General features: G+C 46.0%; 1 long non-coding RNA gene across 1 annotated transcript; it reads right to left on the minus strand.

Moving 5' to 3' along the window:
- Positions 1 to 762: 762 nt before the first annotated feature.
- LOC141921885 (uncharacterized) lies at positions 763 to 25,022 on the minus strand. Its single transcript, XR_012622813.1, has 3 exons — positions 24,923 to 25,022; positions 16,092 to 16,166; positions 763 to 2,850 (listed from the first exon to the last, which is right to left on the minus strand). It is a non-coding gene; the product is annotated as an uncharacterized LOC141921885 (long non-coding RNA).
- Between the last annotated feature and the right edge of the window lie 634 nt (positions 25,023 to 25,656).

Here is a 25,656-nt window from a genome sequence, read left to right on the forward strand (position 1 = left end):
AAAATAATCACATCTTTCCTTGATGATATTAATATGGGATTTCCTTACTTTACCACAAAAACAAAAAACAGTTTCAAGAGCAAAATTGTTTACAATTCAGTGTACAAATCTACAACCTCTTCTAATTTCAAAAAGTAATGTTTTCTTTCAAAGATTCTTGGTTTTTTTCACTTAGCTTGGGACCAGCTTCCTGGAGATAAAATACTCACAATGGATGTGGAGCCACATCTGAGACAGGGATTAAGTGTCGCAAGCCTTTCCACAGCAATAAGGCAGGGCAAAAAGGGGGAAGATAAAGGATTCTATATCCAGGAGAAATCACATTTATCTCGAAGTGACAAGCAAGTGCAAGAACAATGTTCTTTATTTTATCGAACAGCAAACCTTTCTCATCTCCTTTGCAGAATACTTTCAGTGGCCAACTGGGCTGTATCCTGGAAAACCGTATTAGCAGATTAATTAGTAATGGATTTTTAACAATAGTGTAGAAGATATGCACAGGAGAGAAAGATCAGGCAGTTGAATTGAATTATTATACTTGCATAGGTTTTTAGATTGACTACTTTATGCTTTTGATTGAATTATTATAATTTATGTGCTTTTCAAGTAACAATCTTTTCTGAGAGATTATTTTCTCTTGACCCATCTCCATATAGAATTATTTCCATGGCAACGGTTTGAGTGATTTGAGAAAGAAACAAAATTATGAACTTCCATTACCATTGGGTTAAAAAACTAGTTCGATTTTAAAGCAGATTTTGATTTTACAGCAGATTTTGACTTTATAAAAGATAAAGAATAGCCTTTAAAGGAGTCACAGCTATATAAAGAGGAAATTCAAACTTGATCTTTCATTATTTCTTTGTAGCAAAAATGTTATTTTTAAAAGAGGGTTATAAACATACTATTATCATTAATGTTTATATTTGAAAGTATCTTTGAAAGTAATGGGACATAAAAGATCCATTACTTCTCCTGAGTCAGCAGACTGATAAATCAATGAATAATAACCATTATTTGGTATTTCCCTGTAATTTCCTCAGTGTTGAAATGTTTAGATCAGTTAAATGTTTTAAATATGAGGCATAACTTAGAGAAACTAGATGAGCTGCGAGGGGCAGATGACAATCACCCTAGGGTAAGTGAGGGACCAGCTGAAGCACTCCTTGAAACATTAGCAATTATCTTTAAGTGCACAATGAGGGTGGAAGAGGAGATCCCAGCAGGCTGGAGAAGAGCAAACAACAGAAGGAAAGGGAGAAGGATGTGGATGGAGAGAAGACAGACCAGTCAGACTCGCTTTGGTACCCAGAAGGGTTCTGCGTGAATTATTCACAACTTTATAATCACCAGCAGGATAAAATGCAAATACATCAAAAGTAGATTTTTCAAAAACAAGTCACATAAGTCAGTCTGATTCCTTTTTTTGACAGGATAACTGGTCCCATGAACAGGAGCAAAGTAGCTGATATGTTGCATCATGACTTCAGAAATGATTTTGTCATGGCCAGATGATATATATATATTTATAAATATATATATTTCTTAAATACAATCTAAGAGAATGTGAAAGAGATTAAATCACAACAAGGTAGGTACTGAACTCCTTGACTATGGCACCCAAAGGCAAGCTGTCAATAGTTCACTGTCTAACAAATTTTTCTTTACAAAAGTTTGCAGAGATTTTAGTCAATTTGTTTTTCACTTTGAGTTTAGATAATGGAATAGAGGATGCACTTTCATTTGTGAAGGGATGAAGCCCCTGGAGGGAAGTTTGCAAGCCTACTTGAGAGATGCAGCAGGACCGAGAGCGATCTATAAGTCAGGGGAAAAGCACAAACAACAAAATCAAATGCAGTAAAATGTTGAATTTGGGAAGGGGGGATCAAATGTGCAAATACAAAGGAGGCAGGAAACAGCATTCCCCCAAAAAAGACCATCAAACCCATCCCCAAGCATGAGTTTATATTAATAGATGAAATGTTAAATAAAAGGGAAAATGTATTGTCAGCTGTATCAGTAAGAATGTCACAGGATGTGATTTTGCTCTGCTCCTTGTTGATGAGTCTTGGGATTGTGTGCTAAATCCAGTTTAAGAAAGTCTAGCTACTGTCCAGGACAGGCAGCTGTGACAGAGGTTTAAGAAATTAGAGTCAGGAGGAATGGCAGACAAGTTACAGTGGAAAAGATCACTGAGGGGAGAGGAGCAGGCAGCAGTGTCTTTGAATGTGGTAGGGAGGACAGCAAGCAGCTTTTTCTGTCTTTCTGGTAGCACTAGGCAAAACATATTTGATTGAAGCTGCCACAAACAACATTTGGATGAGAGACGAGGAAAATATTTTTAACCGTAAAGTGCTGAAGCAGTGGAAGGAGCTGCCTGGGGAGTTCCTGAACCCCTTCCAATGGTGATCTTGGAAAGCAGGTTAGGCAAGTCTTCATCAGGGATGGTCTAGATATGCTTATTCCTGTCTTGAACTTGGCTGAGAGGAGGTAAGTGCTGTTACTGTCACCTGTATTGGATGGTACACGCATGGAAGGTCACCAATATGTAGACTGTGGGAAGATGTAGCTGGATGATGTTCTCCTCTCCTGTTTCAAAGTTTTCTTCATATTCAATAGAGGCTTTCTTCACCATCACTCAGATGTCAGTGGAAGAGATCTGGAAGCAGGAGAGGCACCAGGATCATGTTTTAACCCCCCCAGTTTCACAGGCTTGCCCTAGTGAAGTCCTCTTGAGGTAAACTCCTTGGCTGCACTGTTGAAGAGCATCTGTGCCTCTCACACCTCTTCAGAGCTCAGCTCCTACACTCGCAGGACACCATCTATCCCAAGCACAAGCAGGACTGATACCTCAGAAAAGAACAAAAAAACCTGTTCATTTTCAGACCTGTCATTACCTACCTGCTTAGCCTTGGGTATATATTTATGTACTTACATACTTTGCTGAACAGGGCCCAGAGGGAGAAGAGTAGTGCCAGGAGCAGAGTCAAATTTGCCTGAAGGCTTCCTGAGGCACTTGCAGGATTTACCTGGAGTTTCATTAGCCAAAAAACCTCCTTCACCTAGGCAGGCTCTAAGCCTCTAATCTGATCTCATCAATAAACTACAGATTTAACTATCAAGAATCCTGTACCATGACGCTGTAATTGCTTATTAGTATGCATTTTTATAAGTGCACCATGCCCCTTGGGCAGAGCGACTGCTGGGGTGAGCAGGCTTTCCCGTTGTAAGGTAATCAAGGCTTATGCAAAAGGATTTGCTGGGAACACGCACGCTGTGTAATCCCTACCGTTAAGCAACTGAAAACAGAACTTCCTGTGGAGCCCATTTAATCCAGACAGATGAAATTCATTTCAGATGGTTTCCGTTGCTCAAATCATAATGGATAAAGGAAGAAGCGTCTTATCAGGTTGTGGAGAACATCACTCTCTTCTACAATTTTTAGAAATGGACATTGCCATGTTCACAATGGATCTTTTCTTCTCCTTCTAACATGTTTCTTCCTTTTTTGTAAGTTTTCAGGCATGTCTAGGAAATCTTTTTAAATTCTAATCCTTTAATCTCAGTGTGTAATGTTTCTCTTAAAAGCTAGCATTGGAAGTGCTCTTAAAAGTCACTTGGAATGCACACAGCCTTTCAGAAGAAAATCAGACTTGTGTTTATGTCTTCTTCTCACTAATTTAAATCATGTGGTCCATTACAAGGAGGTTATAACCAGGATGGCTGTAAGTGAAGCAGGGAAGCTTATTCTAACCACTGTTAAACTTTCCTGTTTTGTGGTAATAGCAAGTTGAGGTCTAAATACTTTTGGGAAAAAATGTTGGTTATGTGGGGGAAATGTGGACCAGATCAGTTTTAATAACAAGACCTTGTGTTCATACATTATTTTGTGCTTTTCAAGGTTCTGAAAAACTATTTATAGATTAATTGCCCTCTCCAGCAGGATGCAGTTCTGGTCCCATCAAAGTTTAGTACTGGCTGAGTTCGACCAAAGCTCAATGGCTTTAAAAGCACTAAAGCAACCTTCTGGAGGGACATTGCTGTCCTGGCTGCTGCCTACTCTGGGTCAGTGTATGCTACTCCTTCCCACATGGAGGCATTAGGGACACCCCATGGTGCCAGCAGCCTGGGGGACAGGACACCTCCCAAGCTGGGCTGCTCAGAAACATGACTTCTTACCCAGTTGTCTTCTTGGCTAAGGATGCTATGTATTCAAAAAGGGGCTTCTGGGGAGCGGTGGGTGTGTACCGCTGGGACACACAGGCACTGGGATGTTTGCTGGTGAAGGTCCAGGCATTGCTCAGAGACCAGAGGCATTGGTGGGTTTTGGTGACAGGACCTGGCACTTCCCAGCTGGTGGGACACTTGCCACCCCAGCCTACTGCTTGAGGTTGCTCATCTCGTGAAAAGCCTTTTCCTCAGTATTTTTCTCCTATGCATTTACCTTTAGCAGTCAATAGCTATGGGCTCTCCTGTGCACAGGGGTCTGTGAGATCTACAGTGTTGCACTGAATGGCCCTGAAAGCCTTTCTGTGCCTTTCTGCACACCTCCACTCCTGGGAAACAGCACTCTCACAGACAAGAGCCTTACAGGAACAGAAAATAGTGCTACCAAGCATCTTAAAAGCACATCTTCCTTTTCTTCCCATTTTCATTAAATAAAAAGAGCCTACTTCAGCCCAGGCTCATCTTTTGGATGTCAGCAATGACTTTACCTTCATTTGATTTACTTCTACATCACAAAGCCCTGGATCTAGCCTTGATAGCCTGCTCTTTCACTGGACAGAAGACCAAATTCAGGCTGAATCAGCCTCTCCTGAGCCTGCAGCTGAAGGATCAGCATGAAAGCCAGAGAGCACCTGCCTCTCTCTTCCCCTCCACACTATTTTTAAAAGTCAGCTGGCTGCTGAGGCATCAGCTACCACTGCAGATATGCAGCTATGTGGCACTCCCTAACATCAGCCTCCGGGATGTTACTGGGATCTTGCTCTTGCTCAGTGCTGCAGTGCAAAGGGAGAAGGGAGAGCCCACGCAGGAGAGAGCCTGGTGCTCTCCCTATCCCAGCCGTCCCTTGTGTCCCTGTCCCTGCAAGCACGGCCACCTTGGGGAGGCTGAAAATCCCCACTGCTCCCAGCATCAGCAGCAGGAATACCTCTACCTCTCTACTCCAACCATGCTCAGCAGGGTTTTTCCAGTCCCTACTACCCTTTAATTTTGCTATCTCATACTACAAGGCTTGAGCTCTTTAAGGGCCAAAAGATTTCCAGGCTTTTTTTCTGATTTAGTTATTTTTAGGCTTTAAAGTTCAGCAGTGATACTTTCCTCCTCCTCATGTCTGAGTTGTGTCCTGCTGGGATAAGACAGAGAGCCTATGCTTCCTTCAACTTTGGTCATCACCTCCTCGCTTTTGAGGATAACAATCTCATAAACAACATTAGATTCTTGTGTTTCAGTTTCACAGGGAAGATTACATTTTGTGCTGCAACAGCTGAAGATTGAAGGTCGAAGGAGATCACAACCAATTCACCGATTTGGAAGTGCCTTTACCTATCTTCCCTTTGCTTGCAATACTTACTTAAGCACATTAATAACTGAATAGAAATCAAACTGCTTTCAGACAAGCTAGGGCATTAGTTCAGAAAGAACAAAGTATTTCATTAAAAAAGCTCAGTAAGATGAAAACACTCTAAAACCGGCTTATAAGAAAAAGGGCAACAAACTGTTATCCGTGCCAATTGCAAACCAGAAATAACCGGAGTTTGCAAAGATACCGGTTTAATCACTGATTGAAAGGGCTATTGTTCTGCAAACCTCGAGGCTGGAACTGTGTTGCTGTTGTGGGATCCAGTCCAGTCCCCACAATGAGGGTTAATGCAGCAGCTTCCCAGCACCGCAAGCTCCACTCCCTGCATGTGCTCTCCAAGCAAGGGGGTACACGGGGTCCTCCTCCACATGTGAGGTGTCACACCTTCCTCCTGTGCCTCCCTGAGTCCAGAAAGTAAAATATCTGTGTTCACTGGCAACTTATCAGGGTGAGAGGCAACTACCAGCTGCATTCATTATCACTGTGGCTGGTGCACCCCGTTTTGGGGACGAGTGGATTTCTGTGTGCTGGGTTCTGGGAGGATGCTTTGAGTTGTGAGGCCGGTTCCACAAATAGTCACAAGCAATTCAGCCCTTCCAGACCATTTCTGGTAAACAGGACGCTGGGTTTCACATATTCTGAGGGGGTAACCAGAGCGCCACGTGGGAAAATGCCAGGCACCCATGTGCCTTTGTGTCACTTGTGTTGGCTTCGGCAGCGTCTGTCTGGATTTAAATAGGAGCCTTTCAAAACCAGAGTTTAAATGGAGCATTTAGGGCTGCTTTGTCCCAGAATAGTAAATGTCAGGAACTGTAGGTTCGTTGCAGCAGTCTGGCTCAGCTGACGGGCTTTCTTTGTGCCACTCAGATTTATATGACCTTGTGTCCTGAGATCTTCTATCTGTGGCCAATGTTTGCATGTCCCCTGGGACACTGAAAGGCAATACCGCAATGACTCTGTGTGTATGGATGTGGCAGCTGGCTCTTTGCAGTCTCTGACAGTGGGATTTTGGTCACCGATTTAGCTTCAATGCTATATGAAACTGCCTGTTGTACGTTATATGAAGCTGCCTGAAGCAGAAATTAATGAGGTAGGCAAGGCTGTGCACTCCTGGGACACGTTTCATTTTCACCCAAGATAACTGAGAATATAATGCAAATTGCCTTACCAGGAGAGGCTTCCCTGATGTCGACCACCCCATCCTTATCCCCATGGTCCACAGAGGGACAGCACAACCCACTAAGGTGACAGGGAAAGGCTCGTACCCCCTCAGCCTTGATGAGGCAGGCATTTTCTCATCCATTTCTCCCCAAACTCAGGGGGTTGAAGGCCTCCACTCTCCACAATCCCAAGCCTTGAGCCTTGTCTCCCAACCTTATAGCCCTCAGGGGAGTCATGGGAAGGTTTTTCACCTGAAATATCCTCATACTGTAGTGGGTTAAAGCATTCCTGCATACAAGACCTGTGGGTACAGGTTTTGGAGAGGAGGGGGCAAAGGTAGTCAAGAAAATAAGATTTTCCTCCAGGTGAAAGCTCTGACCACTGTCACGCAGAAGATGAATAGAAGCTTTTCTGGTATGTTCCTGAAGGTAGACATTGTGCTACATTAAAACGCTGCTGACAGCAATACACTTGATTTGTGCCAGGCATGCCCAGGTAGTAGCTGCTGAGGCCTTGGATGCAGGAGGACACAGAATAATGTCAACAGCCTGTGTGTAATGTGGCACCTGGAAAAGTAGTCTGGTGCTCAAATTCGATTATTCTATGAATTTAAGCCCAAAACTCGCACTTTAGCTATATTAATGGCGTTTTGCTTATGGCACTTCCCAGAGTTCTTGGTTTCCCAAATTGGAAATTATATTCCCAGGTATTAAAGTGCCTGTTGATATGCTTTCTCTTAGTGTAAAATATCTGTGAAATTATGTTATTTAACTGGTGTAGAATAATGCCAGCTGTTTGCTTACATCTCAGGAGACGACAAGTCTGCAACCACAAGGATAATAGTGGTTTATTCATTGGGTGTTGGCACTTCTGAAAATGGTTGGCAATGTTTGCTCAGAAATTGGGAAGTCATCTAATGATCCAGAACTAATCTAATTTGCATGGATATTTTACCTTAAATGCTACCTTGAACAAAATTTAAATTCTGCAAAAATGTTTAGGAAGGTAGATAAAATGAGATTAAGAAAATGTAGACAAACAGAAAACAGTACGTATCTTAAGGAGGTTGAATTATCCTCTGGAGGTTCTCATGTCTCCCCGTGGATTATACAGAGAGCCTGACAGTGCTCAGGTAACCAGCTATGACTATATACTTATTTTTAGCACCCGGTGTGTCAGGACTACTTCTGAGCATGTGTCAATTGCTTATCACCCTCTTGAACACAGAGGGTGTGATGGTGATGTACTGAGCACAAGACTGTCTCTTAGTTCTGTCACTGTGTGATGTTAATAAAGGCTTGGCTTAACAGGTCACTACTGAAAGTTTAAACAGTTCAGGAAGTAGAAATGAGGCCCATTTGAAGGCAGCAAGGCTTATTTGAAAAGTCATAGCAACAGCAGAAACTTCTAGGAGGTGAAGAGGAAAAGGAATAAAAATAGAGCATAAAGCATGTTGAAATAGAGGGTTAGGCAAGGCAGGGGCAGTCAAACTGCAGTCTCCCTGCTGAAAAGAGGAGGCTGAGTCCCTCTTAGGGAAGAAGGATTAAAGAAAGGTTATTTCTGTCACTGCATTTTGAGTTGGTTGCAAAGTAAGCTCTTGCTTTCAGGTAGGAATGGGACTTGGCTTGACTCCTGCGGAGAAGCAGGAGGGATGGAGCAGAGGAAAGGGGGGACTGCAGCTTTGCTGAGCCTCTCAGGCCACAAAGCACTGGGGGAACTGTGGATGCATGCCTGCTACAGGTCTGCTGCACATTATCTTCAGACAGTGATACCCCAGTGTCACAGTAGCATTGTGTTTCCACACATCTGCAACACAATGTGAAGAGCTACCAGTACTGGGTGATCGGACCCACTCCTTCAGCTCCTGGGCCTGGCTCTGCACAGCTCTGCAAATGCTGGGGAAGCCCAACTCTCTCCCTGGCCTCAGAAATTCCCTGAGAAGGATGCGATGCTACAGGGGGGGAGGAAGGCTCCAGCACCCTCCTCCTCCACTGCCTCTACCAGGAGTGATACCCCAGTCAGACTGGCAGGTGAGGTGGTGGTAATGATAGGGACATCACTGAGATATCTCCAGTGTCAGTACAGTATCAGACCTCATTGCTGTAGGTCTTTTTTTTGGTCTGGGATCTCTCCAGTAGCCAGCTGTATCAAACTTTCCCCCTTCACTGCAGGGATGCTGACTTCAAGTTCCAGTGGAAAGCTGAAAGGGAGGGAGGAGCAGAAGCAAAAACATGTGAAGAGGGAAACAGAAAGAAATGTGCAAGGGCAAAACCTGCAGCAAACTGCTGCTGTCACCACTCTGGGACTCTGCAGAGCCAGAAAACTGTTCTGGACATGCAAATTTTGCATGGATACATGCTAAATAAGTTGCAAATATTTTTCCACTGGTCTCCTCCTTCCAGGGATGGAGGAATAAAATAGCAGGCAAAGGGCCAGCAGCAGCAATAATGTCAGATGTCTTGCAGGGGCTGTGTTCTAATAGCTTCTCCTCTGGCCTGATAGTCAACAGAGGTCCTTGCTGATGCTCTGAGTGAGAGCAGCCTTGGTGGGTTTCCACAAGCTTCCTCTTACTCTCCTTTCAGTTTCCACATCTTTCCTCAACCCACCTCTAATTCTTCATTACTGGAGCAAGTGGAATGAGGGCTGCCTTCTTTTCATAGAGCAGACACATGAGAATTACAAGAGTTTCCTTATCTCTGGGTCTTCTGATGATCAGGTTTTGAGCTTTCCCATAAGGGGTTATCACGGTCTGAGAGACTTGCAGTTGCAATGAGGGAGGGATGACTTTGCACTATGACACTCAACAATGAGCCTGGATAAGCAGGGGTGGTCCTCAGGGGCACAGATGGCTCAAAGGGAAGGGTAAAACCTGCAGTACCATTCCAGTTTGGCTCCATTGACATCTGCAGGAGGATCACAAGTGCACCTGTCCTGCAGAGCAATAACTGCCTCTACCAGAGCTTCTTCTCAAAAGGTCTGAAGGGAGAGGCAGCAGGCACAGATGGAGGAGAGCATCCCTGGGAGGAGTGGTGGAGACCTCTAATTCAAGGGACACAATGTTCACACTGATCACAGCTCCTCCTCTAGATGGTGACCACCTGAGGAACATGAACATACATAAGTCTGTGGGACCCAATGAGATGCATCCGAGAGTCCTGAGGGAATTGGCTGATGTAGTTGCCAAGCCACTCTCCATGATATTTGAAAAGTCATGGCAGTCAGGTGAAGTCCCTGGTGACTGGAAAAAGAGAAATACTGCACCTATTTTTAAAAAGGGTAGAAAGGAGAACTCGGAACTACCGACCTGTCAGCCTCACCTCTGTGTCTGGGAAGATCATGGAACAGATCCTCCTAGAAGGTACACTAAGGCACATGGAGGACTGGGAGGTGATTCAAGACAGCCAGCCCATCTTCACCAAGGGCAAGTCTTGCCTGGCCAACCTAGTGGCCTTCTATGTTGGAGTCACTAAAACAGCAGACCAGGGAAGAGCTACCGATGTTATCTATCTGGACTTCTGTAAGGCCTTTGACACAGTCTGCTCCCAGTGTCCTTCTCTCTAAATTGGAGAAACATGGATTTGATGGGTGGACTGTTCGGTGGATAAGGAATTGGCTAGATGGTCACATCCAGACAATAGTGGTCAATGGCTCAATGTCCAGATGGAGGTCAGTGACAAGTGGTGTCCCTCAGGGGTCCGTATTGAGACCAGTACTGTTTAATATCTTAATCAGTGACATAGACAGTGGGATCAAGTGCACCCTCAGCAAGTCTGCAGATGACACCAAGCTGAGTGGTGCAGTTGACATGCCTGAGGGACAGGATGCCATCCAGAGGGACATGGACAAGCTCGAGAAGTGGGCCCATGTGAACTTCATGAGGTCCTGCACCTGGGTCGGGCAACCCCCAGTATCTGGGTGATGAATGTAGGCTGGGGGATGAAGGAATTGACAGCAGCCCTGCAGAGAAGGACTTGGGGGTACTGGTGGATGAAAAACTGGACATGAGCCATCTATGTGTGTTTGCATTCCAGAAAGCCAACTGTATCCTGGGATACATCAAAAGAAGCATGGCCAGCAGGTCAAGGGAGGTGATTCTCCCCCCCTACTCTGCTCTGGTGAGATCCCACCTGGAATCCTGTGTCCAGCTCTGGGGTCCTCAGTACAAGAAAGACATGGAACTGTTGGAGTGGGTCCAGAGGAGGTCACAAAAATGATTAGAGGGATGGAACACCTGTCCTAGGAGGAAAGGCTGAGAGAGTTGAGGTTGTTCAGCCTGGAGAAGAGAAGGGAGACCTTACAGTACTTAAGGAGTTAATTAGGAGCCAGAGGGGGTTTGTGAGTTTGTTCAAACTACAGTGTGGACTCTGCTGCTGAGAAATAGCTAGCATTTAAACTGTTTGTCTCAGTATTTTAGAAAAAGTCCATTTTTGTGCTTCTTCCTTTTCCTAATTTAGATGGCTGGAGGGTGCTAAAGAGCTCATTGGAGTCCCTGCAGTTCACCAGCTCCAGCCTGCCCAGCATCCTCAGCTTTTGAGCTTCAGGCACTGACATGGGTGCAAGATACATCAATCACCACTGTGCTGCAGAAAACAAAGGAGATCTCAGCATAGCAGGAGCCAAAGATGCCTGAAAAACAGTTGCTCCTTGTTCAAACATGCAGGCTGCATCCATGTGAGGAGTTAGGCCAACCAAGCATAAAGTCTTGAGAAAGGGAAAGGATCTACATTAATCTTCATCTGTTAGTGAGAAAGCCTGCTTTCTTACAAGCTAAAATTCAGTGTTAATTAAATTGCTCACCTTCCTCCAGAGAAAATAAGTACACTGATAAACAGCATGGGATTTGAGTGCAAGTTGACAGGCAAAACATGGTAGCTTAAGTGAAGAGGCCTGTGAGAACAAGGAGCCTCTCCATCTAGAATGAAGGTTTAAGTAACACAAGAGGTGGGGAGCCACAATGGCCAAAATGATGTGTAAACCCCTGCCCTCAGTCCTCTTTGACTTCCACAGAAATGCTCTGTGGGGAGCAGGCAGGGTGCTGTCATAGCTGCTGCAACAGGGGTAGCAGACAAGGGACACCCGCCAGAACACAGGAGTGGGTGAAACCAGTGATCTGGGCTGAAAAGTCAAGGGAGGGCTGTCCCTGGGTGGCTGGTAGGCACTGAGTCTTGTGGCAATTTGCTCTTCTTCCAGCTCTGAAGCTGGGTTAAGAGCTAGTGATCTCCAGAGCGAACACCTTCAACAGAGGCCACCGAAATACCTCAATATGTGATATGACTTTCCTGCTGTTGTGGGTCATCACAGAATCACAGGATGGTTGATGTAGGAAGGGATGTCTGGAGGTCATCTGGTCCAAGCACCCTGCTCAGTTGGGGCCACCTAAAGCTGGTTGTCCAGCACTGGTTTCTAACCAGTGTTTTCTAATGTTCAGAGAGAACCTCCCATGTTTCAGTTTGTGCCCACTGCCTCTTGTCCTGTCACTGGGCACCACTGAAAAGAGCCTGGCTCTGACTTCTTTCCACCCTCCCTTAAGGTATTTATATACATTGATGAGATTCCCCGAGCCTTCTCTTCTCCACACTGAAAAGTCACAGCTCTCTCAGCCTTTTCTCAAAGGATAGATGCTCCAGACCCTTAATCATCTTCGTGACCCTTCGTTGTACTGTCTCCAGTATGTCCATGACTCTCTTGTACTGGGAAGCCCAGAACTGGACCCAGAACTCCAGCTGTGACCTCACCAGTGGTGAGTAGAGGGGAAGGATCACCTCCCTTGACCTGATGGCAATACTTTGTCTGATGCAGCCCAGGCTACCATTTGCTGCCTTTGCCACAGGGACACGTTGCTGGCTTGTGTTCAACTTGGTGTCCACCAGGATACCCGGATCCTTTTCTGCCAAACTGCTTTCCAGCTGGGTGGCCCCCAGCATATACTGGTGCATGGGGTTGTTCCTTCCCAGGTGCAGTACTTTGCCTTGTTGAACTTCATGAGGTTGGCCAATTTCTCCAGCCTGCTGAGGTCTCTGGAGGGCACCATGACCCTCTGGCATATCAGGCACTCCTCACAATTTTGTGTCACCTGCAAACTTGATGAGGCTACCCTCTTTCCCCTCATCCAGATCATTAATGATGTCAAACAGGACTGGACCTAGTTATAGACCCCTGGGGTACACTGCTAGTCACTGGCCTCCAGCTAGAGCTGTGCCACCAATCACCACCCTCTGGGCCTGGCCATTCCGCCAGTTTTCAGTCCACCTCACTGTCTGCTCAACTAACAGCTTGTCTATGAGGATCTAATGTGAGACGGTGTCAAAATCCTCACAGAAGTCCAAGCAGACACTATCCACTCCTCTCCCTTCATCTACCAGGCCAGTCATTTCATCATACAAGTTTGTCAAGTTGGTCAAGCACGACTTCCCCTTAGTGAAACCATGCTAACTACTCCTGATGATGTTCTTGTCATTCATGTACCTGGAAATGGTTTCCAGGGATGAAGTTAAGGCTGATCAGCCTGTAGTTCCTTGGGTCCTCCTTCTAGTCCTTTCTGAAGATAGGAGTGATGTTTGCTTTCCTGTAGGCTTCAGGCACTTACTCCTGTTTTATGGGAGAATATGTCAGTCTTTAAAAGATGTGGTAAAACAGCACCATTGCTGAAAAGACTGCATGTAAGAGAGGGTTTTTCTGGCCTGGCCTTGCTGGCACAGAACAGACTTCAATATTTGTAAACATTTCAGAGATAAAGGGTCCCTCAGAAACCAGAATTTTGACTCCAGCCTTCTGTGTTTTGACTCCGTTCATGGATTCACAAATAACATCTGGCATGCCACGCCTCTGCTCAGTCAACCTCACGGGCTATAAAACATTCTGACTACAGAGACAGGAACATAGAAGTTGAAGTCCCTGTGGGCATCTCTCCCTAATGGTTCACCTCTGTGACAGGGAGCTTGCGGCAGTCTCGATGACTGGTCTATGCTCAAGGGTCCCAGCTCTCCAGTGAACTGTGTCAACCATTCCCCAGTTGGCAGAGGAAATGCCTTGATACTCATCCACACAGTAAATGAAGTAAGAACAACAACAACAAAAAGATAATTAGGGAAAGATATCCAATAGAGATGCAAATTAACAAAGCCCTTTATAGATCCTGGGATTTTGTGTACTTATTACTTCTATTAAATGTGACATATCAAAAGCTTCCCTTTGCCAAAAATGCTGTTTCACTCTTTCTCTCTGACCTCACTTAGCTAGTTCATGAACAAAAGGGCAGATTAAAGGAGAGATGAATACAATTTTTTTAACAGTTTGACTGTTGGAAAAAATGCCACGTATAAAATTTTCATGAAACATACAATATTTTAAAATACTTTATTTTGTTGGAGGTTTTGAACTATTAATTACCAGTAATATTCGGAAGTTCAATGTTTTGCTACCAACCACTCCCTGGCTTGCAAGGAGCTTAACCAACTCCCCCCATGCCATTCTTGCTGCTTCTCCTGTTTCCTCCTTGTATCCAAGCTTGCAGCATGCACTGCCTGATCTATGTGGAAAAAAGCACTAAATAGACCTTTGCTCTAGGTTACAGCTCAACAAAGAAGGGCTGTTTCTTGAAACAGGACAGGGTGCTTGCCTAATGTGGAAGGTCCCTGGCAGGCCACCACACAGCCAGTGCAGTTTTGTGGTCTGTAACCCTAACATGCATGGTGAGGCACTGGGTGGAGGTCTTTAGGGGCTGGGTCAGTTAATGGGAAGCAGGTTTTACAGAGTCCTAGTCATGGGCTAAGCTCATAGGGCAGCAGAGCCCATTGCCAGGCTGATTTCTCACTGACTTCAAACAGGCAGGCACAAGTGCTTTCCTCCTTCTGCCCATCTGTGACTTTGTTTTCATCTCCTAAAATTGTCATTTACTACTTCAGGGCCCCCTGGGTTTCAGCAGGGACATCTTGTTCCTTATCCACAACTGGGGTTGGATGAAACTTCTGGTGGTGGAGATCTCTGAGGAGGCAGTGCCACCAAACGGTGCACCTCCAAAAGGTGCACAGCAATCCCTCCCTCGTGCCACCCCATGTGCCATCTAGCTCTTTCCAGCTGTGCTGGTTGGAGACCAGTCATCCTCAGCAGGCATGGATTTACTGACAAAGCTAAATGGTCATGAGACCTTAGTGAACACTGGCCAGTATAAGGCTCCAGCAGGTTGTGAGTCTGTGGCAGGATGTGTAGCTTGGCTGGAGCCAGCACTGCTGGATGGGAGTGGAGATAACATCCTAAAACAGCCAGGGGCAATGACAAGGGCATGGTGAGCATCCTGAGGAATGGGAGGCATATTCTGCCTGGCAGAGGGTCAGACATGTTCGCTCCCATGCGTAGTGGGAGTTGTGACGACTGTCTGGACTGACATTTCAGCCTTTGGGAGATATGAGGCAATTCGGTGTAGCTGCATCCTCTCTCACTGCAAGCTAAATGATGTCAAACCTAACCTCTGCTGCCCAAGGCTCAGATCACGCTTGAGCACTTGCTGCTGCTGAGGTGCTGTGTGATAACTTGCCAATCTGCGGTCATGTTTCGAAGCCTCTTAACGTGTGCAAATCAGGAGCAACTCCATAAAAGTCAATTACACTGGTGCAAAGCATCAGCAACAAGCCTTGTGTGCATTTATCAGTGAGGTTAGGCCTGTTAGTCATGTGTTACTCAAAACTGTACAGAAAAAAATAAAAACCTGGCTGACACTCATTGAAGTAACTGCTTCAAGCTTAGATTTATAGGAAATGGTCTGTGTAATGGGAAACAGAGCTTTCCTTCTAAGCTCACATGCCACTAAATAGTTTTACCATCTTCCACATGTCCTTGCCAGTCATCTTTTGTTATGGTGAGCACATTTTTTTTTAATTAACATCCTTTGGGAAGTCATAGTTAGCTTGGGAATTTCTTTTATTTTGAAAACATCTTCCTTGGGACTGAGTCAATGTAAAAAGCTCGTGTACCATAGAGAGAAAAAAGGCAATTATGAGAACTACTGTGCTCTTGCTTCACGTTGCAGCTTCCAGTAAATGTCCTAGCAAAGCTGCAGTCCTAGTGCTTGCGTTGGACCCTTGGGAAAAGGCAATCTGCACCTGCCCTGGGGGCCAGGCACCAGAAGGACTTTTTGCCTATGATGCTGAGGTGGTTGGTGGTCCCTGGCACACGACTGGCCATGATGGTCTCCCTCAGTGTGAGAACCAGCTCACACCATGGACCACTCCTACGATGGCATTGTTCCCCTGTGCCAACTGGTCTCAAGACTAGAGATCCTGCAGGGGATCATCTACTTGTAGGGTTGCAAGGTGCTTTTTAATAAACACTTGAATACTCTTGTGCCTACCTCTCGGTCTGGAACTGTATCTGCTCCCCAAAGAGGTAGACTCAGAAGCTGCTCATTATCAGGTATGGGCTCCTCCTGCAAATATTAATAGACTAGTATCAGGTCATTTGTCAATCCATCTCCTCTTGTTTCCCTTCCTCTCCAAGAACTTTGCAGTCCTGAAAACTGATCTTCTCCATGTCCTGGGTTTCAGTGCTGGAGGTTTTCTTACTAAAAACACAGGTGTTTCAGTGCCCAGGTGCAGGCACAGGAGAGAAAGACCCCAGCACAGCAGACTTGCTTGCCACATTGCAAAGAGAAAACCTTTGTCTCTCAGCCAAACACTTTCTCAGCAGCAGTGCTGCAGTCTGTCCTTGAAAGACTTGACCTAAAGAAAATCTTTCCTCAAGAGAAAAGCACGGCCTGCTTTGTATGGCAGATGCAAGCCAACAGAAATTGCTCAAATGCTACAGCTTATTCTTAAGTGTGAATAGTCCTGGATGGTTTCTTTAAACACTGAGCTGTGCACGTGGAAGAGAACTAGCAGCAGCTCTGCTTTGTGCCACGCCTGACCAGACTCTGGTCAGAAGAGCACAGGAACATCTCTGCTGTGTGAGCCCTGCATTGGCTGCACATGAAACTGCTCTGTGTTGTATGTCTGGGGTGCCCTGGGGCAGGACAAAGCACCCCAGAGCTAAAGCATTTGCACTTTCAGCATAAACCATGATTTTGGAGAGGGCAGCCATGGCTGTATATACCTGGAGTAAGTGCCTCAGGGTGCATATGTGTCATTGGGCAGGGCTGGTTTTCCATGCTGAGACCTGCCCCTGAGCCCAGCTCACCGTCCTGGGCACATCCCGGGAGAGCTGAGAAAGGATGGGGGTAGCACAGCCTGCATTGAGAAGAGGTTGGGCAGCACTGCTGGGGGCCGAGAGGGAGCATCACGCTCATGGCAGAGAGTCACTCACACCATGTCTGAGCCTTACAATGCTGTGTCAAACTTTCCTCAACAGAAGCTGACATTTTGCCATCGCAGGCAGGAGTCCTGGAGGATTTGTTATTGAAACAATGTTCCCCAAGAGAGGACAACCAGACCTGGTGAAACACATGGCCATGAAAAAGTGTGTCTGAAAAAGGGCATGGAGCTTTCTTTCCTATTGCATGTACAAATCATTTTTTAGCAAATGCATCTCTCCTTTGTGGGGCTGAACTCAGACCAGGTGGCACAGTAAGACAATGGCTACCACAGTCTTTGAGTAGGGTGTTTGCTAGAAACTAGGAAGTTTTCCCACCAGATTATAGCAGTTATGAAGGTAGTGAGATGAAGGCCTTAAAACCGAGACCATCACTGATAACGGATGTTCTCCCAGTGAATGTAAATCCATCACTCACTTTGCAGCCCCCTCTGAGGTTGCAGACCACAGGCATGCACAGCAGACATATGTGACCATCAGCAATAGAGGGAGGGAGAGGCAGCTCTGTGTGTATGAGCACATTAGTCACCGCTGCCCGCAGGGTTATTTTTAACTGCCTGTCTTCTCTGGGCAATGTTTTTCACACAGAATTTCTAAAGGGACAAGAGGGGCTTGACACTGCCACTATTCCACGCTGCACAAGAACAAAGTGCTTACCAGCAAGAGATATGCCCAGCGCAAAGGCACCTTATGGCCAAATTCAGCTTCAGGAAACCAGCAGCACAACACTCAGTCCCACCTCTGCATCTCCAGCTGGTGCAGAGCTGAGCACAGCTGCATGGACCTAAGATCTATTACCAAGGATCCCATCCCAGAACTTAAGCGTTTGGATCTAGAGTCATTCAAGACCAAACAGCTCTTCAGAAGCCACCCTGCCCTGCAGGGGATTCATCAAACTGTCTGCAAAAGCTCCAGATGTCTCCCAGCTTGATTAATCTGTCATAAATTAAAAATCTGGCCCAGCTCAGGTGAGGACACCGTGTCACTGCAAGGGTGATGCTGCTGTGCAGAGAGGACTTTTCATACAGGAGTCAGTGGCATCCTCTGTTTTTTTCAGCTGTGCCTCTCTACTCTCAGTGTCTGTTGAGGTTATGTACAACTAAATCCAAGGATCAGGCCTGGGAGAGGCTTCTCCTGAAGGGTCAGATATCCTGGGGCTATGGGGAGGAGCTCTTTGCCATTAGCAAAGGGTACTGTGTCTCCAGGTGTCCTGCAGCTGGGAGGAACAAAAGGCAACACGGGGGCAAAGGCACTTTGCTGTAGACACTGGTAATAGCAGATAATTTCATAAGAAAAGAGAATTGAAGTGCAAAGTCTTTCCATGCACGAGTGCCACCTGCAGCAGTCCAGCCCCCTGCTCTGAAGCTGGGACATGAGGGTGTCCCTGCTCCTGCGCTGCAGAGATGGGGGAGGTGGACAGGGCTGTCCCAGCTGGTCACCTGCAACCCCAGGCCAGAGTAAACTCCTGGGCCATTCCAATAAAAGCTCAGCCCCATGTTTGTGTGTTGAAACAATGATGTCTTTCTGGTGTACTAATAGACAAAAAAATTGTTCTCTGTATGGGAGGGGTCTGCCTTTATGCTGGTTACATACCAGTGGGGAGTGAAGGCTGGCCAAGGATGGGACATGTGACTTTAGGAAGAATTAAATTCTACTGGATGGAAGGATATAGGGCAGAGGTAAATCACCTCTGAGAATAGGGCTGGCCTGGAGCACAGCTCTGCACAAAACTCCACCCACCCCACTGGAGGGATGGGGACATGTGTCAGGAAGCAGCAGGCACAGGAAGGATGTTGAAGGAGAAAGCTCTTCTGTGCTGGCTCCCCCACCACAGGCTGCAATTAGGAGGTGCCACCCTCAGTGCCAGCACCTCTGCTGGGACACCCAGTGTCATGGTCCTCAGGACAAAGCAGCAGTGGCATTTGCTATCCCAGGGACGTGCTGAGGCATCCCAGCTGTTCAGCACTCCCCAGTTCAGGCTCAGTGTGTGGTCCCAGGCCAGCCGTGAAGCCAAGGGTTTTGTCAGCATGGAAAGACCATGTTCATCTCAACCTGACCTTATTATTTTAAACCCTGGTGGTAGAGGACTTGCTCAGGTTATAGACAAAACTGGCAGAATGCAGCAAAGGTTTCTGAAAGGTTTCAGTATCAACAGAAATTTCACCTTATTGAAGCAATTTCCTCACTTTTAATCTAACCTCTAAACCCAGCAGTTTTATCCTGGAGGACAGGGAAACATTTGGAAACCTATTAGATTCTCTACCGTTAGCTATTTCCATGGGAAAATGGAAGTTGGCTATAGCAGCAAATGAACAATAGTAATACCCAGCAAGTCATTCCTGGCCATTTTCATTGCATAATGCTACAAATCACACAAGCATTGTGTCTGTCCACATGGAGCACAGGGACTGGACTCTGGCTTTCCCCCAGCCCCTATAAAGGAGAAATATCTCAACACTGGGGAAATCCTGGGAACAGAGATACAGATCTGTCTTTTTGTTCTTAAATTCACTACTAAACCTTTTAATTAAATGAAATACCAATCCCTCCTATATTACGTGAAGGTGGTGCCAAATAATTGATTGAGATACAAAAGCCACATGGTAAGCCCTTTAAGATCAAAATACCTGTGGAGATTTTCTTCAAAAGCAGTCACAGGTTTTAGGTTCTCTTGATGATTCTGCTCCCATTTGCTGTATTTATTTTGTTGAGGTGTCAGGCTGGTGTCAGAAAGGCGGTAGCCAAGTCTCGGTGCGACAGGTCATGTTCACGAGTGTAGGACTGGAGAAGGCAAGAAGGTCCTGCTGCCCACAGCACGGCATCGCCTCCACCGTCTGCCCCACAGACTGCTCTAGCAGCTGCTTATCGCTGGGCCCCAGCCACCGGGCTCTGGCATCCTGTGCCAGTCCAAGGTTCATTACTGGAAATCCCAGTGTGGCAAAAGCAGAGCAAGGAGAACAATTTCCTTTTGGCTCCTGTAAGCACTTCCTCTGGGTTGTCATTATGTTCACACTCTTATAGGAGGAATTAGGTGATTGACTATTAGAGATGTTATCAAAGGCAGTGGTGTTAAAGGAAAAAGGGGCCACCCTTTGTACTCAGTTCATGGGGATTTGCTGGAGACATCCTGAGCTGCTCAGACTATAGGCAGAACAGCCTTTAAAAGGATGGAGGAATTTACATACTGAAAAGAGTGAAAAAAATCCAGAATCAGATAAGAAACAAACTGATTTAATATATACATTATCTTTGGGTATGGAAAATCTACTGAACAATCCCAAAGGCTCATCCCTACGCAGATGGAAATTTGTTTCTAGGGAAATGGAGACTGTACAGTTTTTTGGACTTTAGGAACATGTAGCTTTCTCTCATGTTCATCTGCATGCTGCATTATAGCACCACATTCTTAAAGATGTAAATGGGAACGAGCTGAGAAAGTGATGGGCAAGGCATAAACCACTTTCCTTTTTCCCCAGCGTTGTCTGTTCCAGGGCACTGTCACACTTTCCTCATTAAAGATGGAAGCCAGTGGGAGCTGGGTGTCCTTGTTTCTCTGAGCTCAGACATCCAGCTAGATGTCAAAAATTTGTCAGATTGCCTTAGGAGCTACTGCCCTGAAGAATGAAATGTGTATATATGTATAAATTTGAGATTCTTTTTAGTTGACTATGATGCACAAAAAGACCCAGGTGACTCTTGGGCTTCCTGACTGCCATTTGAAGGATCTAGCTTCAGAGTTTGACCTTTGAAAACTCATGAGCTGCCTAGTCCTGGTGCATCTAGTGTCTGTAAACCCCTCAGACACTGACATTTATGTCTCTCAGGCCAGTGATTTTCCATCTGTGGTTCACAACAAATTTCAGAGAGGCTGCTGAAAGCCAGGTCCACTGTCAGCAGGCTTATTCTCATCACACAGATGTGGACACCCACCCTGAGGTTTGTAAATTGGCAAAACTGGATGTCACAGATTCAGGCATGTTTCTGGGCATACCCAGAAATGCCTCAGCTGCCTTCTTTGCTGAGTAGGATCAAACCGTGTTTAAAACACATCTGGGGAGGACGTGTCAAGACCTGTGTTTTATGTCCTAGGTCAGTGGTTAGGCAGCTGCTGGGGGTAACGTGCATAGCTGTGCCTCCCTTACAGGAGACAAGCCCATGCCTCCTTCTTAGCAGGTAGATGCTTTAAGTGTCTGGCCAGCGGAGACTCTGGACAGGGATTCTGTAAGTTCTTCTATGAAAGATGTTTTATTTTGTGTTCATTAGGACAGAAAGGGTGTGAATGCTGGGTACTGCCCAGGAGTAGGGAGACCTGCTATCAACCCCTGCTGCAGGGAATAGGTAGTGTAAAAATACAAATCCTTACATTCATCTTAGGGGGGGATTAAAATCAGATACATACCCTCATGTCTATATTATGGAGGCATAGTTATTTACATGCACTTGATGGCCTAAAGAACATTTACTTTTCCTATGCATACAAAACCATGAAATAATGTCTATGTTTAGGGGAACATCAAACTCCAGAACACTGTTTAACAGAGTCAATTAAGTTAAAATTAATTCAGAGAGAGTGGAGAAACAAACTATGGTCACCCATGTCTGGAGACTTCTTACTAGCCAAGCAGTAAATGATAGTGCCTCTTCCAGCCCTGCTGTGGTGAGTGGAAGGGGAGAGAAGGGAAGAGGAGGAGAGGGGAGGATGTAGGGCTTAGGTCTATCTGTTCCTTGAGGAATCTGCTTTTGTGTATGACTTTTCTCCAAGAGGTAAGACCTGGATAACGTGCTCAAAGCAGATCCATTTTTTCTCCCTAGTGAAATCAGTCAAACTATTGAAAAATAGATCTTCCCTACAAATCTTACCTTGCTCATGTCCCTAGATCACTGCTGCTGCAACAACATTGCAGCTAACACTTATCTTCAAAATTCAGGCCTCTTGGGATGCATGCTCCAGAATGGGAGCAGACACCCAGCAGGGAGGTGTCTGGGTGCCAGGCTGCAATTCTTGCAGCAGCTCCAGCCCTCTGCCCCATCCCTGCACACCCTGCCTTGTCCCCTCAAATGCTCTGCCTGGATTAGCCTCATGTTTTAGCTACTCTGTGGCTTTTCCAAGGGCTTGTCTCTCCTTTTACGAGCTCGCCAGAGTACCCGGGCTTCAAATTTGCTCAGGACAAACCCTCTCCCGTCATCACCATCATGAGCAGGCTGTCCCCACGCAGGTAGCAGCAGTGGGAGTCATTAACAACAGGCAAATAAATAAGGAACCAGCAATTGCTGCAATAGACAGGCAAACTGCCAAAGCAGCACTTACAGCTTCCTAGTCCTAAAAGCCATGGAGAGAAGCAAGGGCACCCCGACAGTGAGGAAAGTGATTGGGGTTTTGCTAACCATTTCAGCCTTTTTATAGCAAAATTGAGCACTCCTGTTTTCCATCTTTGTCTCTCCCTTGGTGGCACTGTGTTGGTGTTAACAGCAACAGGTACTTTCAATCATCAAAAAATTACCTATCTCAACCCATGTATGAAGACAACACCCATTCCTGCAAGTCTGTACCCATATGAGTCTTCCCACTGGTACCAGCAAAGGAAACCTGGGTGCATCTACCTGAGTGTTTTGCCTTGCATCAAGTGTGAACTCTGAAGAGACTCTCCCTCTTCTCCCCACCTACTGCTTCAGTTCACATCAAGGAAAGGTCCTGGAGAAAATAACTAAACTTTTGGGTGAAATGGCTGGGTGTTGCAGACCTGGAGAGCACTCCTGAAGGACACTTGCTCCACAGGACCTGGGAGAAGTAGCTCAAGGTAGCCCCCAGCCATGCAGAGTGAACAGTGGGGCATTGACCTTGACTTTCACCAGCCCACCCTGCTCCCCTCACCGCACACTGCCTCCTCTTTCTCCCACCTACCCCCCACATTTCCTTGTCACACAATGCAGATTTGCAGAATTGCATCTCCAAGCACCTCTCCCACCCTGTCTGCAGCAGCAGGAGACAACACAGCAGGGCTGGGTGCGCTGGCTCACAGTGATGCCTGAGGAGGCCCTGGAGGGAGCTGGCAAGAGAAGCAGGGCTCCTCATTAGTTGCTGTCAACAAACCCCGCTAATTGATTTCCAGCCTCCCATGACTGTTTGTGAAGGCAGGGCCCCCGAGCCCCCTTGCCAAGAGTGTGTTGTATTTATTTGACTTGGTTGCTCAAGGCAGTGTCTCAGGACAGGGCTGGGCTGGGTTTCTTTGCACGCACATGAAAAATGAAGTAACGGGCCAAGGGCTCCCTCCGTGTTCACCACCAGGCATAACTTCTGCTGTCCTGGTTTGGGGAGCAGGACTAGCACAGCCTGGGTTCGGGCACATGCATGTGATTTGGTTTAGCCCCTCAGTCCAGCACCACTGCTGAGAGATCATCTCCAGGTAACTTTGGAGGCAATCCATGAAGCACCCAAAGGAGGTCAGAGCACACCAGAGCACTCTCTGCTTTCCTTGCATTTTTCTAAGGACTTGGAAGTTTTATTTTAAAGAGAAGCACATGCCCACATCAAGGTAGAATGCTGTGAGTGACAGGAGGCATGAAGGGCTATTTGTGCCTTGTGCTCCCTTCCACAAATGCAGCTTAATTATTGCTTGCAAAGAGCCTGGAGCTTCTGTAACAGGACACAAGGAAGAAAGGCACAATCTTAATTTTACACATACAGGGTTTTATGTAGGTGCATGGCCCTTTGGATAACTTATCAATGAAATATTGTTCCATCATTGCATGAGATAAGCAGCTCTTATCTTTGGCTGGATGGGCTGACACCAAATGCACCTTAGGAAAAAAAGCCTTTTGGGGTAATGAAAGAGGTGGGGCGCCACTCTCCAGCTTCCCATCTGCACAGGGAAGTCAGGATGGTGCTTATTTTTTGGGTGCAAATGCTGCAGTGCAAATCAGAGAGCTTGTCTCATTAAAATCCCACAGGCCAGCTGCAGGTACAGTCCTCTTTCATTATTCCTGAAATATTTATCAGCCAGGCTTTCCAAAATACACCACTAATCCAAGCGATTGCAGGAGACCAAAAGGTATTTTTCTCCTCAAGTGTTCCCCCTTGTGGATTTTAAAACATTCTTCACTTCAGGTTTGAAAGGAACTTGGAGTGAATACGAACTCTGCGCAAGAGCAGGGTGAAAACCCTCTGCAAATATTTTCCCATCACCTTCATGCAAGCCTGAAAAACTGCAGAGCAAGAAGAGCTTTCCACTGCACAACTCGGATGCACCTCCCCTTTGTGTTGCTGTCTTATCCCATCTCCACTTCCCAACAGGCAGACACCCTCTCCCCTCGCCTGCTCCTGACATCTCATCCCCTTGCTGGGTCAACGCTGGTGGGGTTAATGGCACACGAGGCAACATGCCTGGGTTGGGATTCATCCCTGGCACACCACCTTCATGACAGGCAAGTAATCCACTGACATCACGCCATAGCCGCAGTCTGCCACCTGATGCTATAAATATTCAATGGTTTCACAGCCAGACAATGTATTTTTTTTTTTTCCCCTGCCAGGAGGTCTCAGAGCCCTCTGCTTTTCTGCGTAGGGAGGCAGCTCTTCACATGAGCTGTCAGTCTGGAGAAGCCAATGCTCGGCTCCCTTCCTCCTGCTGAAATGGGGTTGTGTTGTGAATGGGTGATTTAGATTGCCTAAAGAATCACCATCAAAGGTATTTCCAAATGTGTTTTTAGTATGATGTCATAAAAGTGTGACTTAACCATGTTCGATGGCCAGGTTCACTCCATTACTGTACAGCACAATCATTTGAACATGATTTAAAACTACCAAGGCACGAATCAAAGTTACTAAGACAAAATCAAAGTTACCATACTACAAGGTTATGCACGATACTGGTTGCTTACCAAAGATTTGCTGTTGGTAAAAGGTCTCTCTGCTTCGAGGAGCAACCTTGAGAGGCGTCCTAGCTCAAGGGGAGATCACGGCCATGCAGCCAGGCAGCTTAGCCAGGAGAGCTCAAAGAAGGCTCACTTAGGCTGTCATATTTATGGAATAAAGTGGTTGGCTCGTAGTCAAATTACATGTGATGGGAAAGGTATGCATGAGACTCCTTGTACACACAACGTTCTTGTTCTTTGTTCTTGGATAAATGAGTCATGGAAAAGCCACATGCTATTCGTGTGTTAATCACATGATTGGTGTTCCAAGCTCATATGCATTGATGCTCATTGTGTTACTCTGCTCCTTTGTGGGTTTTCAGAGAACAGATTGAAACTAGAGGAGTTCTTATCCTGTTTAAGGCTCAGGCCTTTATCTCCTTTGGAGCCTGTACCAAACTACTGCTAGTTTGGTTAAGGGGTCGAGTGCATCTCTCACAGGTTAGCAGTCATATGCCTCCAAGGATACAGTGGCACAGCACAGCTGAGGTCTGTAGGAGGGCAGAAAATTGCCTCAGTGCTAACACCCAAAAATGAAACTTTATTGAAACAGAATTGAAACAGGGCAGTGTCTTTCTGAGTGAACTGGTTTTCAACATTTTTTTTTCTTTAAAAAAGCTGTTGCAGTTGTTCACATATCCCTGGATTTTGGTTCAGATTTAAAATTAAATTATAATTTAGTAGTTTTATGGGTAAAGTGA

The sequence above is a fragment of the Strix aluco genome, chromosome 3, assembly GCF_031877795.1.
Source record: "Strix aluco isolate bStrAlu1 chromosome 3, bStrAlu1.hap1, whole genome shotgun sequence".
NCBI lineage: Eukaryota > Metazoa > Chordata > Aves > Strigiformes > Strigidae > Strix > Strix aluco.